This window comes from Coptis chinensis, chromosome 6, assembly GCF_015680905.1.
Source record: "Coptis chinensis isolate HL-2020 chromosome 6, ASM1568090v1, whole genome shotgun sequence".
NCBI classification, from domain to species: Eukaryota; Viridiplantae; Streptophyta; class Magnoliopsida; order Ranunculales; family Ranunculaceae; genus Coptis; species Coptis chinensis.
The window spans coordinates 48,543,824-48,560,138 of record NC_141461.1 but is presented as its reverse complement, the minus strand read 5'-3'; positions in this window follow the sequence as shown (position 1 = coordinate 48,560,138).

The window sequence follows — 16,315 nt, the reverse complement described above, 5'->3', positions numbered from 1 at the left end:
CTATGGTAGCAAGGATATCGTTGCAGTACCGGGGGTTTCTCGACCTTGTTGAATGCATTTATAGCTCTCAACGAATTTGATTCTAGCTCAACTTCTTTGAATCCTTCCAGAATGCATTTGCCTAGGAAAATCTCTATCCCTTTTAGCTCCTGAAAAATCACCGATTTGAGCCCATCACTCCCACTAAAGCAAGCCAGCACTCTTCCCTCAGAGTTTGTCATCACCCCACCATGTCTTGGGACTTTACTATTCAAAGACCCATCTGTGTTCACATTGATTCTTCCTTCTTGAGGCGACATCTATGAACACTTTGAGATACTCTGTTGCTTTAGCTAAAACTCAATATTTAGTCTGTGCATTAGATTTCTCGATGTATGAGTGTCTCTAACATCTGGCTTCAGCACCTGCAAATAGTTCCTCAAGTCTCTTACCATTTTGTTAAACACGACTTCAATTGGTTTATTCGTTTGTTGAAATTTACGTGCATTCCTCTCCTGCCAAATACAATTCACTGCTGCACAAATGAATACTTTGTATATATCCCCCACATATGTTGCTTTACATGCCCTCATTAGTGAAGTCCATTCTCTATTGGCATTTCAATTGTCTGTTACTATTCCAAGCAACTGTTTGACTCTAGTGATGATAACCCTCGAAAAAGAACATTCAGAAACAGATGAGAAGAAAACTCTCTACTGTTACTGCATAAACAACAAGAAGATTGGGTAATGATTTTCTTCTGGACCAGCCTATCCTGGGTGGGTATACTATTAGAGAAGAGTTGCCAGGTAGTGAATGAATAGCGTGGTAGAACCCATCTCCCCCAAACCATACTGTGCCATGTTGTTTTCTCTTTTACCTGAGAAAGGGCTGTATATGCACTCTTTGATGTGAATCGACCACTTTGATGAGGGGTCCATACAATGTTGTCCAAAGAAAGATGCCTGTTAATTTCTACAGCCATAACTACCTCTTTCAAGGTTTGAAACCTCATATCAGTTACTGCAGAGTTCCATTTTCCTTGAGAGATACTAGCACTCACCTTAGAATTCAGTGGAAATGTCCATTCTGCCTTGGCTTCTGTGTCTTCAATCAACGGGGAACGAGAACATTAGATATCATGCAATAAAAGGGTATCCTCTCCATTTGCAATTGCGTATCTGATAAATTTTTTTGCTTCCCTCCTAGCTCCCAAAATACTTCTCCATGTCCACGAGCAATCTTTGGGAATCTTCATCGACTAGAAATATTGATCCTTGATATGTTGCTTCCATGTCCAATCTACCAAAATCGTGTCCTCCCTTGTAAGTTGTAACTAACTTGAAGATTAGACCACAATAAGCTCCTATGTTCCATCTGTGTAAATTCATTACTCCCAGTTCTCCTTTATCTTTTGGAAGGCATATAGAGTTCCAACTAGCTTGATGGTTCCCCTTTTTCATGATAGTGCATGTCCAAAGACATTGAGCGCACATTTTTTCCACCGGTTCGAGAGCTGTCTTCGGGAGAATAAATTTTCTGGCCCAATATATATGAAAAGCTAATAGGACAGAGTTGATCAGGATCAGCCTTCCTGCATGGGATAGCAATTTGGACCTCTAATTTGTGATTTTGTGTGTGACCTTCTCTACTAGAGGCTGGCATTCTCGAATACCCAATCTTGTTGAGATGAGAGGAAGTCTGAGGTATCTAATTGGAGGTTTAATCAATTCAACATTTAGAATGGCAGCAAGAGCAGATGCATCTTGGTCATTTAAGGAACCGGCCAGAAGAGAAGTCTTATGTTTTTAATCTTTACTGCCATAGGTTTGCCGAACTCTTCTAGACATACCTTGATTGCTTGGACTAAAGTACTTTCACCTTTGCAGAACATAAGCACATCATCCGCAAATGAGAGGTGTGAAAGTTTCACCTTCCTGCATTTTGAATGGTATGAAATTGATCTTTGTGAGATTCTTTGAATTAGAGCACAACTTAAGATTTCCATCACTATAACAAAAAGAAAGGAGGATAGCGGATCTCCCTGACGTAGACCTCTCCCACCACCAAAATATCCTTAAGGAGCTCCATTTATCATAACTGAATAGGTAGGAGTTACAACGCACTTGTTCATTATTGGTGGAAATTTGAAGACTTTGAGGATATCCATAATAGACTCCCAACTGACCATGTTGTACGCTTTATTTATATCCAACTTGATTGAGCATCTCGGAGTTCCATGCTTCCTGTCATATCCTCTGAGAAGTTCATGTGATAACAAAATATTATCCTGAATTGATCTGCCAGGAATGAAAGCTGATTGATTAACATGAACTAAGTCATTGATGACAATCTTAATCCTATTCGAAATAATATTAGCTATTGAAGTTGACTAGTTAAGAGTATCTCAAAGATTTTGATGTGGTTCATCCTATATTGTTTAGAGTTTGAATGTTAGGAGTTGAAAAAAGGAAGGTAGACTCTTAGTTTAGAACTTGTTTAGTTTCTAGTTGAATGAAGAACATTGAAACTTAAACTTGAAAGAAAGGATTGAAATGAAGATTGAAACAAAGAACAACAAAAAGAAGATTGATTGATTGATTGAATAACAAAGCAAAATAACAAGATTGAAATGAAGAACAATAAAGTAAAATGACTTGAAAGAAAAAAGACTAGAAAAATAAATCCTACATGACACTAGATTAAGTCTAGGTGCATTCTCTCTCCCTAACTTATAGTTTATATACCCCTACTTAGTTTTTTACTGATTTGCCCTTCTCCATTACAATTGAGACACCTCACACTTTACTTTATGCTTTTGCTTTTTTTTATTTCTTCTTGATCAAGATAGGTTTTAGAGAATGCCATATTTAGTGATAAGGACCTCCATCTCTGGTCTTCTGAGTTGAGGGCTTTGACCTTTGACACTGACATTTGACTTTGACCTTTGACTTTGACTTTTTCAGCACTTTTTCATAGCAGCTTTTGGTTTTCATAATAAGTGTGATTAAGGCTCCTTTTAGTGCTAAGACGTAGCTTTTATGATAAGTGGTCTAAAATTCTCTGTAACCTGAAAAAGACAATAAAAACTATGAGTTGTCTTTTCATTAAATATAAGAAGGGCTGTAATGTAGTAATATAAGGGTAATAAAATACACATTTAGGAGCTGATCACCACCCCCAAATAACATCTTACTTGTCCTTAAGCAAGGATGAGAGAAAAAACTAAGTGCGATTGCATTGACCATATGCAACAAGGCCTTAAACCACTAGGAATTCCCTAGTAGACGAGCTTTAAGCCTCGTGAGAGTTTTCCAGTGAAAGTACTCACAAACTTCTTCTATTTAGTACAAAGGGTCTTGTTTCCTTAATTATTTATTCTTAGAAGTCCATACATCTCATTAACGGGGAATAAGGACAAACTCCTTTGAACTTTGAATAACATATGCACAGTAATTTAATCATCTAAAGATGAATACCCAAAACATGAGCAATGAAATGCAAAAGTAAAGTCGTTTCCGAGACTTTTGGAGAGCGTTCTTAAGGTGGGTTCTCACAGGGCATGTTGCAATCACAACTCTTTGATAGATTCACTCAAGATTCGTTCTCTCAAGTGCAACGAGCACTTATATTCCTCACATACTCAACTGACATCCAAAGAAACCGGGGATTGATCACGCTTGCCACTTACTATCACACCATCCTATTCCTAATTGAGCGAGAGGTCTTTTATTATGAGTTACGGGGCTAGGGTGATAGTTTAGAAAGAAAAAAGAAGGGAAAACCAAAATCTGATAAGTTAAGAAACTGGGTCTTCAAAATACTTGTAACCAGAGAATAACCTCATTTTATTTTTTGCCTCCAAATTGTGATACATTCTTTTAGCCCTTTGGCTTTGTGACTCCATATGATTTTAAATTTTTGAGAGTTCTAACTTTTCTTTTGTTTCTTTTTGTTTTTGTTTTTGTTTATGATATCGTCTCCTTTTGATCTTGAACTTTAAGAAGATTCGATTTTTTATTCCTTCGATTTTTTTGGAGTTTCGGTTTTTGATGGGTCTTTATTTTTTGTTCTTTTCAAAGCAATTAACTGATCTGTTTTTGTACAAGGTTCTCTTCTCTTTTTCTAATATCCATCTAGTTCTCAACTCGTCAGTTGGGTAAGCTTTTTATTATGTGTTGTAACGGGTTATGAATTTTTGGTGAAGAATAAAAAGGCTTTTAGAAAATGGTGAAGGCTCAAGGGGGGTAACTAGAGGAAAACTATCTTTTTGGGAATTTAACATTTATTTAGCTATATCGATCCAAAAAGTGCCTAAATTCTCTCTTAGGATATGGCACGGTGATCAAGCAAGTGGACGTGTGGTCTTTCTATCCGGACATCATTTGTATCATCACTCAATAATCATTCAAATGAGGCTTTTGGCTAGATTCTCACAGGATATGGAACTTAATTGTTCTAACCTTGGTCTTGGAAACTCATTGCTATATACAAACAAATGTTGATGTATGTCATTCATGAAAAGATGCAAAAACTATTGTACATATATTAGTCTAAGTACGAAGAACAAGTCCTTACTCTATTGCTATAATGAGACTTCTAACATTTTATTCATCATAGAAAAGGAAACAAGACTTTTTAAAACTAAATAGAAAAATATTTTTGGTCTTTTTCGAAATTGTTTTTTAGAAATGAAGAAATATACTATATTGAAAATGCCTAGATTTTGCCAAATGTTATTATACCACCCCTAAATAGAACTATGCTTTGCCCTCAAAGTATGAAGAGATAAGGAAATATATTACCATAGGAACATGAGCAAAAACGGCGATATACCTGTATTTTGTTCTTCATGATGAAAATACACCACCCCCAAATAAGTTTGGGGCGTAGGTTGTTTGATATAGAACGAGAAATACATGGTTTATTATACTAGTGATAATTATTCTACTATGAAATCTTTTTGGGTTTTTTATATTTTTGAAAACATATATGAAATGCATGAAAGAAAAATGGAAAAATTTGGCATGATGTATCTATATTACCTTATACTCATATAGCAAATTCCACAATAAAACAAACATATATAATACTAAACATATAATTTTTTTTTTCAAAAGTTTAGAGGTTATGGCAGACCTCAACTTGTATTAGAAGAAAATCTCAAGTACATCGTTCCTTTTCTATCCTCCTCCACAATACTATGTAACTTTTGATCAAGAGGTGGAGTAAAAGAAATGACAAGCTCATCCTGAGATTTGTACAACTTTGAAAGATAGTCAGCTGCCTGATTACCCTCTCTATATACATGCTTAAAAGTGCATTTAACAAAAAGCCTGCTTAGAAAAGCTATTTGGGCCACAATGTTTGCACAGTACCATGGGCTTTGGCCTGAATCCTGAATGCTGTGGATAGCTCCTAAAGAGTTCGAGTTCACTTCTAACTTGGAGATACCTTGCGCTATCGCAAGTTGAAGACCATTTGCTATCGTGAGAAGTTCCTGATATATAATTAAACATATACTAAACGTCATAATAAAGAAAAATAAAACAACAGCTAAAGATTATAAACTATCTATATGGACACTAGGGAGCTGCCTAGTCAGAATCCATGCGTGACTCGTCTCGACGTTGAGAAGATCCTTCTCCTTAATGGCGTTGGGTCCTAACGTGTCTATCACTATATGGGAGTGCATCTCTAATGCTCTGCTGTGTTCTAGTGACACTGTGCTAAAAACATCGCTGCTCCTGCTGGAAGGATCGCTGCTTCTCTCTGAGAGTCTGTTGTGCCTCTCTGAAGGTCTGTTGTTCTGCTATGATGACTCCCTGTGTTTGCCTGAGCTAGTGGAGGTACGAATGAAAAATTCTCTGGCCTCCATGGAGGAAGTGAATCCATCCATAGGTTGAGTGAACTGTTGAGTGGCATCTTTAGCGAAGTAATCCACTATCTCAGTCGGGCGTGTTTGCTCGGCGGCTTTGGCGGCAGGTGGAAGCAAGAATTTCTGGACGCATTGGGCATAGATAGGACCTGTGGTAGCGTCCTTGACTTCCACTAGGGCATCTGTGGCCTCGAACCCCCCCAGTGCTGAATAATCTTGGTGACCAGCATTGGTAAAGTGGCGGTTGACTTATTGGGTTTATAGAGTTGCTCCCAAACGAAGGTGACGATGCAGAAGCTATTCTTCTGCTCTTGAAGAATCCATAGATTATGGAGCATCGCCTTTCTAATGTCAGAAGGCTTGGCTAAGCCTAGCAGGTTGTAGGCTGTCCACTGAGATATTGCCAACTGATTCCTTCGTAGTGAACTCTGAAACGCGCAGTGAGACTTGGGGTTTTTTACCCCCTTGAGAAGTGTCTCTACCATCATCACATCGATGATCTTGTTGTCTGGGGACTGTTCTATCTGAACATAAGCCTTAAGAGGAATCCCCAAAACTCCACTCACCATATCCTTGGTGAGCTCAAGCGAGCGACCATCCTTAACAATCGTGATGCTGTCATCCTCCCCTCTAAGCATACAGTTATAAAATGAAAGGGTAAGAGATGGAGAATAAGTTGCACCTTCCAACAAAACCAAGGGTTCCCATCCTCTTCTACTAATCTCAGTCTTGAAGTGCACTTCAAATAGATCGGAATTGAAGAGGTTTTGAAAATTTTGCTTCGACACGATTTTAAGAACTCGAGCAATTTAAAGTAGAGATTGATAAATTAGGTTTCTAGTTGGAATGGGGGTTGAAAATGGAGAAGGCTGTGAAAAAATTAGGTGGTGGTGTGTATGGGTGAGCGGGCGGTCGCGAGTTAGTTTGGGCGGCTAGGGTTAGTTTAGAATTTTGTGAGGAAGAAGATGGGAGGTTGGGTAGTCGCATGGGCTAAATAGGGTTTATGGCACGTGCCTTTTAAGTGAAAATGAAATTTTTGCCCAAGCCCAACTAAAATCAAGAAATTCCGATCTTGTCCTCAGTGCTTTGCCAACTTCAAGAGCCAATTCGTGCTTCGTTACTCGTGCAATCTTGACCCATGAGGTACCAAAATGATCAGCATAAAAAATTTCACGCAAAGATATAGGGTACTCTCATATCCAATGGTGGATGAAAATCAGATGATGGAAAGAAATGAAAAGGAACTGTAGGGAAATATGTATAAACAACATAAGAAAAATTTTAGTAAATTTTTTTGGGTTTTGAATAAGTTTGTCAGAAATTTTAAAAAGGTGAGTCGTTTTAAGTAAGATTCCCAAGACTTGAAATTTTTGAAAACTTGAGTCAATCCCAACCAGATAGCTGGATTACTCTCCTCAGCTGTGCTCAATGAGCAGATGGTTGGCACATGAAAACTTTGAAAACTGAATTTTCACTATAAGTTTGAAGACCAGGGCAAGTTGTTGTTTGACAATTCGAGCACCAGCTTTCTCTCATAGCTCGTCTCTTATGTGCGTATGAACTCTTACCTAAACCAAGAATGATTTTCGATATATGTGTCCATATCTTCAGCTGTAGTTCTCTAGGAAGTGCTTGCACGTGATCATTGAAACTTATCCATCTTGGCTTGGTAGGTGGAGGGTTTTTGGTTCGTTACTAGAGACATTTTTGAAAGTTTTTAACAGTTTTTAGAAAGAGAGATTGAGAAGGGGAAAAGATTTTTAAAAGAAAGGGGAAAGATTTTTAAGAAAGGAAAATTTTGAAAATTTGTACAAGTTTAAGTCTTTTAACGTCAGATTCTCGAGACAAAATAGAGAGGTGGAGACAAAAGATAGAATTAAATAGAGAATAGTATCACTTTGGGTTACTCTATTTGTTTAATTCTCATTTGGAGAAGCCTTTTTTTTTTTTTTTTTTTTTTTTTTTTTTTTTTTTTTTTTTTTTTTCCAGTTGGTTTTCTCAAGCAAAATATATCTCTAAACATATAGAGGTTTTGACAAGAAGATAAAATTAAATGTGAATCCTGTATCATTTTGGATACTCTGGGGCGTATAATTTTCATTTTTATATCCTCTTGTTTTGAAAACTATGGAGAGATGTTTTAAGAAACTCGTACTCAAAATCTATTATTCTAGACGCTAATACTTTTTTTTTTTGAAAACAAACCATAACAGATAATCTCAGGCAACTTTCGTGTCGACTTTATAACGAACCCAATCTAGACAGACAGAGCTTCAGCTACGCGAGTTGGGGGATTTACTGCGCAAGACATGGAATGTTCTGACTCGGGCGAATAGCTCGGTGATATAGGCAACCCTTAGTAAGCAAAACTGATCTCAAACCGCCCTTAGATTGCATTGTTCTAGGGGTTTGGTCTGTATAAAATCTATTGCCCATTTTGTTTTTGAAAAAAACAATCATATAACTATTGATGTATCGAGAATCTATCATTAATAGAACAAAGAAAATAACTACTTTTAGAAAAGAAATGTAAAATAAAGAAAAGAAAAATTGTATACTCGCTCCACAGGTTCACACTTACTCAAACGATGAGTAAAAAGTGTTTTACAAAGAATATGTGAGATATACATAGACTAAGGCTTCGCCACTTACAGCCACACACTCCAAATGGAGGGTCTGGTTACCTTATTGATGTATTCCCTTAAAGTAAAAGATAAAATGGAATGGGAAAGGAATACATCGAAAAAGAAGATTTAATCATTGTAGATGGGATGATCATGAAAGAGTTTTTAGCACTCCAGCTTCGTTCACGTCACTTGTTGCTTCAAAGGCTGTGTTTGTTGGTTTAAGGTTTGGAATAACTTGACCTGGGAACACACCTTTATGGGTTTTATCTTGGCCTAACAAGTTCAGAGATTGTTGCATAGATGCTAGGATTTGGGTTTGTTGTTGGATGATAGATAGCATTATTTCGGTGGGCTTTTCTGTTTGGACGCTAGTTGATGGTGTAATGGAAACTAGGTCTCATTGGTTGTTGATAGGTGGGTTTCGGTAGTTCTAGTTAAAATGGGATGGAACCAATGCTCTGTTCTGATTGTTATAGGTACCTTGTCCTTGTCCTTGTCTAAATGTATTTGGTGGTTTGTTGAAACCTGGAGGTGGGTGGTTTTGTGGAATGTTAGTCCATGCGAAGTTTGGATGTTGTCTCCATGGTGCAGTTGGTACATTGAAAACACATATTTCTTCTCATTGAAGTGATGATAGGTTTGTGATCAAGGGACAGGTGGCATCTATATAATTTAAGCTTAGACAAAAATTTCATGGTGAGGTATTTATGTTCATGACAGGATGAGGGGTTTGGTCTTCTTGCTTAGTTGTGAGGACATCTATCACCTCAAAAATACCACTAGCTTTAAATGTATGATAAGAGCCCAAAACTGTAGTTTTAACCCCTTAATATCATTACATTTAGACCAATTATGTGTATAATAAATATGAGTTAATACTATTTACGTGCATTTATGTATTTCAGGTATTGGAATCAAATATGTAAAGAAACATGTCATTTTTGCGAGATAAAGGAGTAAAGGTTGGTTGCTAAGAAGTTCTATGATTAAAGGCCAAGATTCAAGGAGAAAAAGCCTTTTTAAAGCCAGGTCAAAGCCAAAAAGTCAAAGTCAATGCAAGCAGAAATAGAGTAGAAAAGTCAATAGAACTTCCGCAGGCCGTATCTTTGGACTCAGACCTTAGAATTGGGCCTATTATATGTCAAAACGACTGGCTCGGAAAGAGCTTTCTAATTGTCCAGGCCTTAACCCAATCAGAGGAGAAAAAGTGGATGAAAAGGTTATTATAGTAATTTCTATTAAAGAAACCCTTTTTGGACTTATGTAATTAGGTTTTGGGCTTGATTGCCCATACAAAAAATTGTAAACCTAGCCTCTCTTATATAAAGAGGACTAAGGCATAACTCTCAATATACTTAGACTTAGATAGATATAATTAATTAGAGATAAATAGTTATAACTTAGACTTAGTTATTAGTTTAAACTTAAGTTAGTTATTGTTCTTCAGTATTCATTAGATTAATAAAAGAAATTTATTATTCTTCATTATGTCTTATTCTTATTTATATGTTTATGATAGTCTAATGACTTATAGCTAAACCTCCATTAGAGGGGTTTGATGAAACTTGATGAAGACTTGATGTATTAGTTATGATTATTACTTTTAAGAGTTTCACTCTAGTAGGATAGTTGATTCGCCATGAGAATGGGTTGGACTTTCTCACATGCTAATTATTAGTTGGCAGAGATTGTCATGAGAATTAGGGATCAAACTCTTAATCTTATTTGATTAGGATTGCAATAATCTACACTAGTATATTATGAGTACATCAAGTGGATTCAAATCCCCCTAATTCCTTCTCTATATTCACATTTTAATATTCAATTATCATAGTATAAGTTAATACATCTTATTTAAGTTCAATTGCCATATTAGTATAATTTCAATTCATCACTCTCATTTGTTTTGTTAAGATCGATTAAACTAGTGGAAACTTACGTTTAAAGGACTAGGAGTGGAACAAATTCTCTACTCCATATATTTCACAATAATCGAGAGTAGATAACTTTGATAATCTAGCAGTAGAAAAACATTTAGTTTTACTTATTCATAGCATAAATAGTTAAGAGTAGGTAAAACTAGTGTTTTACGTTCTATCAAATGGCGTCGTTGCCATCTTAATTTTGTTTAAATTCGTTTCCTTTAGTATTCATCCCTACCAAAACCCCATTAAACCCACCCACCCTTGTTTGGTTCTGACTGTGTTTGTTTGGTTCCGAAATATTTTTTTCAGAATTCTACACGGAGCGCGCCCGCGCCCATAGTAGGCTATCTTGAGAGTGCGCACGCCCTAAAAACACTGGACATTGGTTCAGGCAAAAGCGCGCCCGTGCCTTTCTACACCTAGTTTTAAGCGCACGCGCGCCCACTTCTGAATTAGCCCGATTTTCAGAGGTTCGTTTCCAACTCACTTCGTTGAAGTTATTCAGTGTTTCTACTTCGTGAATACACTATGATCGTGTATACAAGTCGCTATTCAAACGCGTAGCAAGGAGGCATTCAGGTACTCCTGCTTCCACTCCTCGCCTTTTCTGTTAGAGGATTTTTTCTAGCATATTAGGGTTGTTTGATTGTTTGTTCGTAATTTGTTTCTTATTGGCTTTAGCCTTGTATAAGATTAAGGTCCGGTACTAGTAAACCATCTTCTGTTATTTATCGCAAACATCAACACACACACCTATCTAGAATACCACACACTGCACCTGCAACAATGGCTAACAAAACAGAGACTCCTCTCTCTGATTTTTATAAGGCCCTTAACGATAGCCCTAAGTCTTTCATTGTTCTTGTAGACCCAGTAGGGGATTTTCGAATCCCCCCAAATATATTTAATTTATTACCAATTTTTCATGGGTTAGACCATGAGAAGCCTTATCAGCATATGCGTAGGATAGAACAAGTTCTTACCACATTTCATCATCTTGCCGTTGGTTCGGAGCAAATTAAATTGAGGGTGTTTCCTTTCACCCTCGCCGATAAGGAAGCATCTTGGTTAACTGCCCAAGCGTCTAATTCTGTGGACTCATAGGCCAAACTTGTTCAATTATTCATGGAACAGTTTTACCCACCGCTAAAGACATATGAAATGCTTCAAAAGGTTCATTTCTTTAGCCAGAATCCTTTTCAGAGGCTTGGAATTGGTTCACTGATCTTCTCATCGAGTGTCCACATCATAACCTTGCGAAAGACACGCTTGTTCGTGTCTTTTTCAAAGGGCTTTTACATCACCATAAAGAGGTTCTTGACATAATGACTGGGGGTAGTTTCCTTAGTAAAGGTGCCTATGAGGCTTATAGGTTTTTGGAAGATCAATCTAAATGTCAAAATAATCAGGTATGACATCCCCACTCTAGTAATTCTTCTTTCACAGTTAAGGCTGCCAGTATGTTTGAGGTTAAATCTGATCCTGAGCTGAAAACTTTAATCGAATCTCTCACTAAAAAGGTAGAAGCCATTTCTGTCCAACAACAACCTACTTCTGTCATGAACGTCAACACTCTTCCATGTACTTTCTGTTACAGCCTTGAGTATCCCGACTCCTATTGTCCTCTAGTCTATGAACAATTATCCGCTCAACCAGACAATGTTTATTCCATTAATAGCGAACCTAATACACCTTGGAGACAACATCCCAACTTCAGTTGGAAAAATAATCATCAAGTTACACCTCCAGGGTTTAATAATCAAAATGTTAATAGGCTAGTTCCAAATTACAACCAAGCTCCACCGAGACAAGGACAAGGTAATTGTAATAATTATAATAATAATTATAATGCTAATAAAGGTATTGTTCCAGTTACTAATAACTATCGCAACCCACCAGTTACTAATCAACGTGAGATAGTTCCAGTCACACCACTTGTGCCCACTACACCTTCACAACCTGATTGTCTCGACGCCTTCATACAGGTTAGCCAACAACTTTTACAATCCATTAATCATTCTAACCAATAGGTTTTACAATCCATTAATCATTCCATCCAACAGTTAGCCCAAGAGAAAGCCCCACCAAAAGGTGTGTTTCCAGGTCAAGCCATACCTAATCCTAAAATGCCAAACACAACCTTTGAAGTAACCGATAATCCTAGTAATGAAAATATCAACGTAGGTGAGCTAAATGTCGTCACCACTCTCCGTTCTGGCAAAGTGGTTGATAATGCCGTAACTATGCCTATTGTTACCCCACCAGTGGTCCCTACACCTAATATTTTACTATATACCAAAGTCGTAACTGATGATCCTACTCCTTTAGAGGTACCAGTTAAACCTCAACCCAAGAGGAAAATGGCCAAGGTTATAACTCCTATTGATCCATATGCTAAATATAGAGAGAACCCACCGTTTCCCTAGAGACTAGCCATGTTACACAAGGGTACTAACTTTGATGAGATTAGGGAAGTTTTTAAAAATCTAATGATTAACCTATCTTTTCTTGACGCTATTAAAAAGTTACCACAACATGTTAAGTTTCTAAAAGAGTTGTGTACTACTAGGCGGAAGACAATTACCCCAAAAGATGCCTTTTTAACTGAACAGTTCCCAACTCTATCTGAACATAATGGAATCGTTAAGTACAAGGTCGTCCTACTGTATAATGCACCTTGGGGGATACCTATACGACAACTGCGCTATTAGACCTGGGGGTGAGTGTTAAGTTACTCCCTTATTATTTATATAAACAAATAGGTCTACAGGAGATGCAACCTACTAAAATGACGTTGCAATTAGCTGATCGGTCTATTAAGTATCCTAAGGGTGTTGTTGAAAACATGCTGGTTAAGGTTCAAGATTTTTACTACCCAGCAGACTTCGTTATCCTAGACACAGAAGTCGCTAACGACTCTGTTCCTATTATTTTAGGGCGTCCTTTCTTGGCAACTGCCATCGCGCTCATAAACTGCCGCGATGGTTCGATGTCCATGTCCTTTGGTCATTTTTCCATTGAGGTAAATGTTTTCAAGATGATGAAACAGTTACCAGATTCATCTATAGATGGGGAAGTCAGTATGATCGAGAGCTTAGCTCAAGATTATTTCAACAATACGTTTCCAGAAAATTAGATGCACCAGTTCCTTTCCTTCGGTAGTTCTGACTTCAACGATGACTCCTACTTAGAGGAAGTCAGCGCCCTTTTCAAGTCTGCCCCTATCTTAGATCCTTCTGTCCTTCCACCGTCCGAGTTTGAGGACCTCTTACCTAAATAGGTCTTTACTACTCAAGATGAGGATCCTCCGGAATCCTTTTTGCCAATTCCTCCCACTCTTGTGCTCAAACCTTTTCCTGCTGAGTTGAAATTTATCCAGCTTGATCCAGATGGTAGTCATTCGGTGATCATATCTTCTCAGTTATTTGCTGATGAAGAAGCACATTTGATTAAGGTGATTAGGGAACATCCTTCCGTGATCGGTTGGTCCCTGGACGACATTAAAGGGTTTGACCCTGGTGTATACATGCATCACATACATTTGGAGGATAATGCGAAGACTTCATGCGAACCTCAGCGTCGCTTGAACCCTACCATGAAAGAGGTGGTCAGGGAGGAAGTCTTACGGTTACTCGATGTGGGGATCATATATCCCATCTCCGATAGTGAATGGGTAAGTCCTATTCACGTTGTAACGCCCGTATTTAAAATACATATTTATTAATTAATTAATTATTTATTTAAAATTAGATCGGATTGGGTTTGGAATACATGGGCCTGGTTTTTGGGCCTGAGTCTGTATTGGGCTTGGGTTTCAAACTTAAGTATATAATCACATTGTTCTAGAGAATAGGGTTTTAGAGAATAAAATATAATAAAAATGGAGGCGGCTGGATTGCAAGAGCGTTGGAGCGCGACGATTCGGACTAGGAGGGATTGTGCGAGTTAGCTTGGGATTGGTTCTCGCGTGGTTTTATCGTATATTTCTTATTTGCGATACAGGTGAGTAGTTTAGGTTTCTTCTTTTTCTCGTCTATAGTATATAGTGTCTATACAGAGATAACAGTTTTACTAGAGTACAAGGTTTCTGTTTAAGTTTTCTGCTCTTCATTGTTTGTGTTCATTCCGCTGGTTATTGTTAAAACCGGTTAGATTATTGGGCTGTTGAAGCCCTTCATTAAACTGTTGGAACGGTTCAAGCTTTGGAGTTTCGTTAATGGCGGCGAGCCAAAACAACAGTCGCCCTGTATACGATTTGGACTGTTTGTATACGATTGGAAACTGTTAGATATTAAATCTTGTTGGTTGATTAAGGGTTGGACATCGGGATTGATATTTGGGTACTGTTGGAAGCTTGAAGCTTCGACAGTGTTAATGGCGTCGCCCATCCTCCTCGTTTGGTTTTGAACTTCTTTGTGGTGGGGTTAGATTTGTTTGGTTATTGTTGGTGATGGGGTAGTGAGGGTGCGTGAGGGCTGTCGAGTGGAGCTTAGAGAAGCCATTAATGGTGGCCCGAAATTCTTTCCAGATCTAGTTTTGGTGAAATCTAGATTTAAGCATTTGAGGTTGTTACCTTTGTTAAAGTTGGTTGGTTTAGGAGGGGGAGTCAAACCGATGTGAGGAGGAGGTGAGGTTGTGGTGGCCGATTTTGGCAGCTGGTGGTGGCTGTGAAGGAGATGACAGAGGGAGAGATCCAGTGCTCCCCATCTCACTAGTGCAAGTCTATTTCGGTTGGGCTTTGGGCCTAAATCTTTTGGTTTTGTTTAGGCCGAAATCTAACTTTAGTGGTTGGGCCGGATTCTTTTCTTTTAATTTTGTTTGGGCCTTTTCCAATTAGTTTTCTTTGGGCCCAGTTTTGTTTTAAGTTGTTGGGCCAGTTTAGCTTGATTGTTTGGGGCCAGTCCATATGACTTAAAATAGAGATCCAAATGGGTCTTTCAACATTGAAACTTTTGGGTTATAAGGTTTGGGTTTGGGCTTGGCTAGTGGGTCCGAACCATGACCTTAACCATTACCTTAGTTATGAGCCCATGAGCCATGCACCTTTGCTCTTAGCTATGAACCATGGCTATGACCCTGAACCTGTTGAACATGGAAATGACAGTTTATCTTCGACCATGATGTGTTGACTTTGACCATGACGTGTTGACTTTGACTTTGACAGTTGACTGTGGAATGTTGACTTTTTCCAGATTTTCACATATTTAAGAATATGGACAAATATAGTAATAAAATATTGTCGAAAATTGTATAATCTTATTTGTCATTATCTAATTAAGATTTGACGTAAGTAGTGCGTAAAGCATATAAATATTGGCACGTAACCAGAGGGGAATTATGATAACAAGACTTAGATATATATGTTTTTATGAGTATTCAATTATATACGGACTTAGATTCATGGACTTTAGATTTTTGGGGATTTGATTGTGGACTGTGGACTGTTTAATTGTGCTACGTTTTATGTTGTAAATTGTATGGACAAATCAAATGCTAAAATGCTGTGGAAGCTTGTATAAATTTGGTTGTCATTATCTAAAAAAGATTTGACGTTGATATTGTGATATTATATAATATGTTGGGATATATATATTAAATGCAATAATTTTGGAAGAATAAATGTATAAACACTCCATTATTTTATCTGTGAGATGCTAGTAGAGTATTCGTAGATATTTCCCACGGGAGTGTGGCGTAGTGCAATAATATATTGGCACGTGAAGGAATGAAAGTGGTTATAAGATATAATTGAGATATTTCTAAATATTGTGGCTTAGTGCAATAAGGTATTTGACCTGCACGTGATATAGTGGAATTATTATGAGTCATAAATGTATGACACTTGAATAAATTACGTAACGAAAATCCTAGAACCTAGCTACCACAACTCATATGATATGATTGGC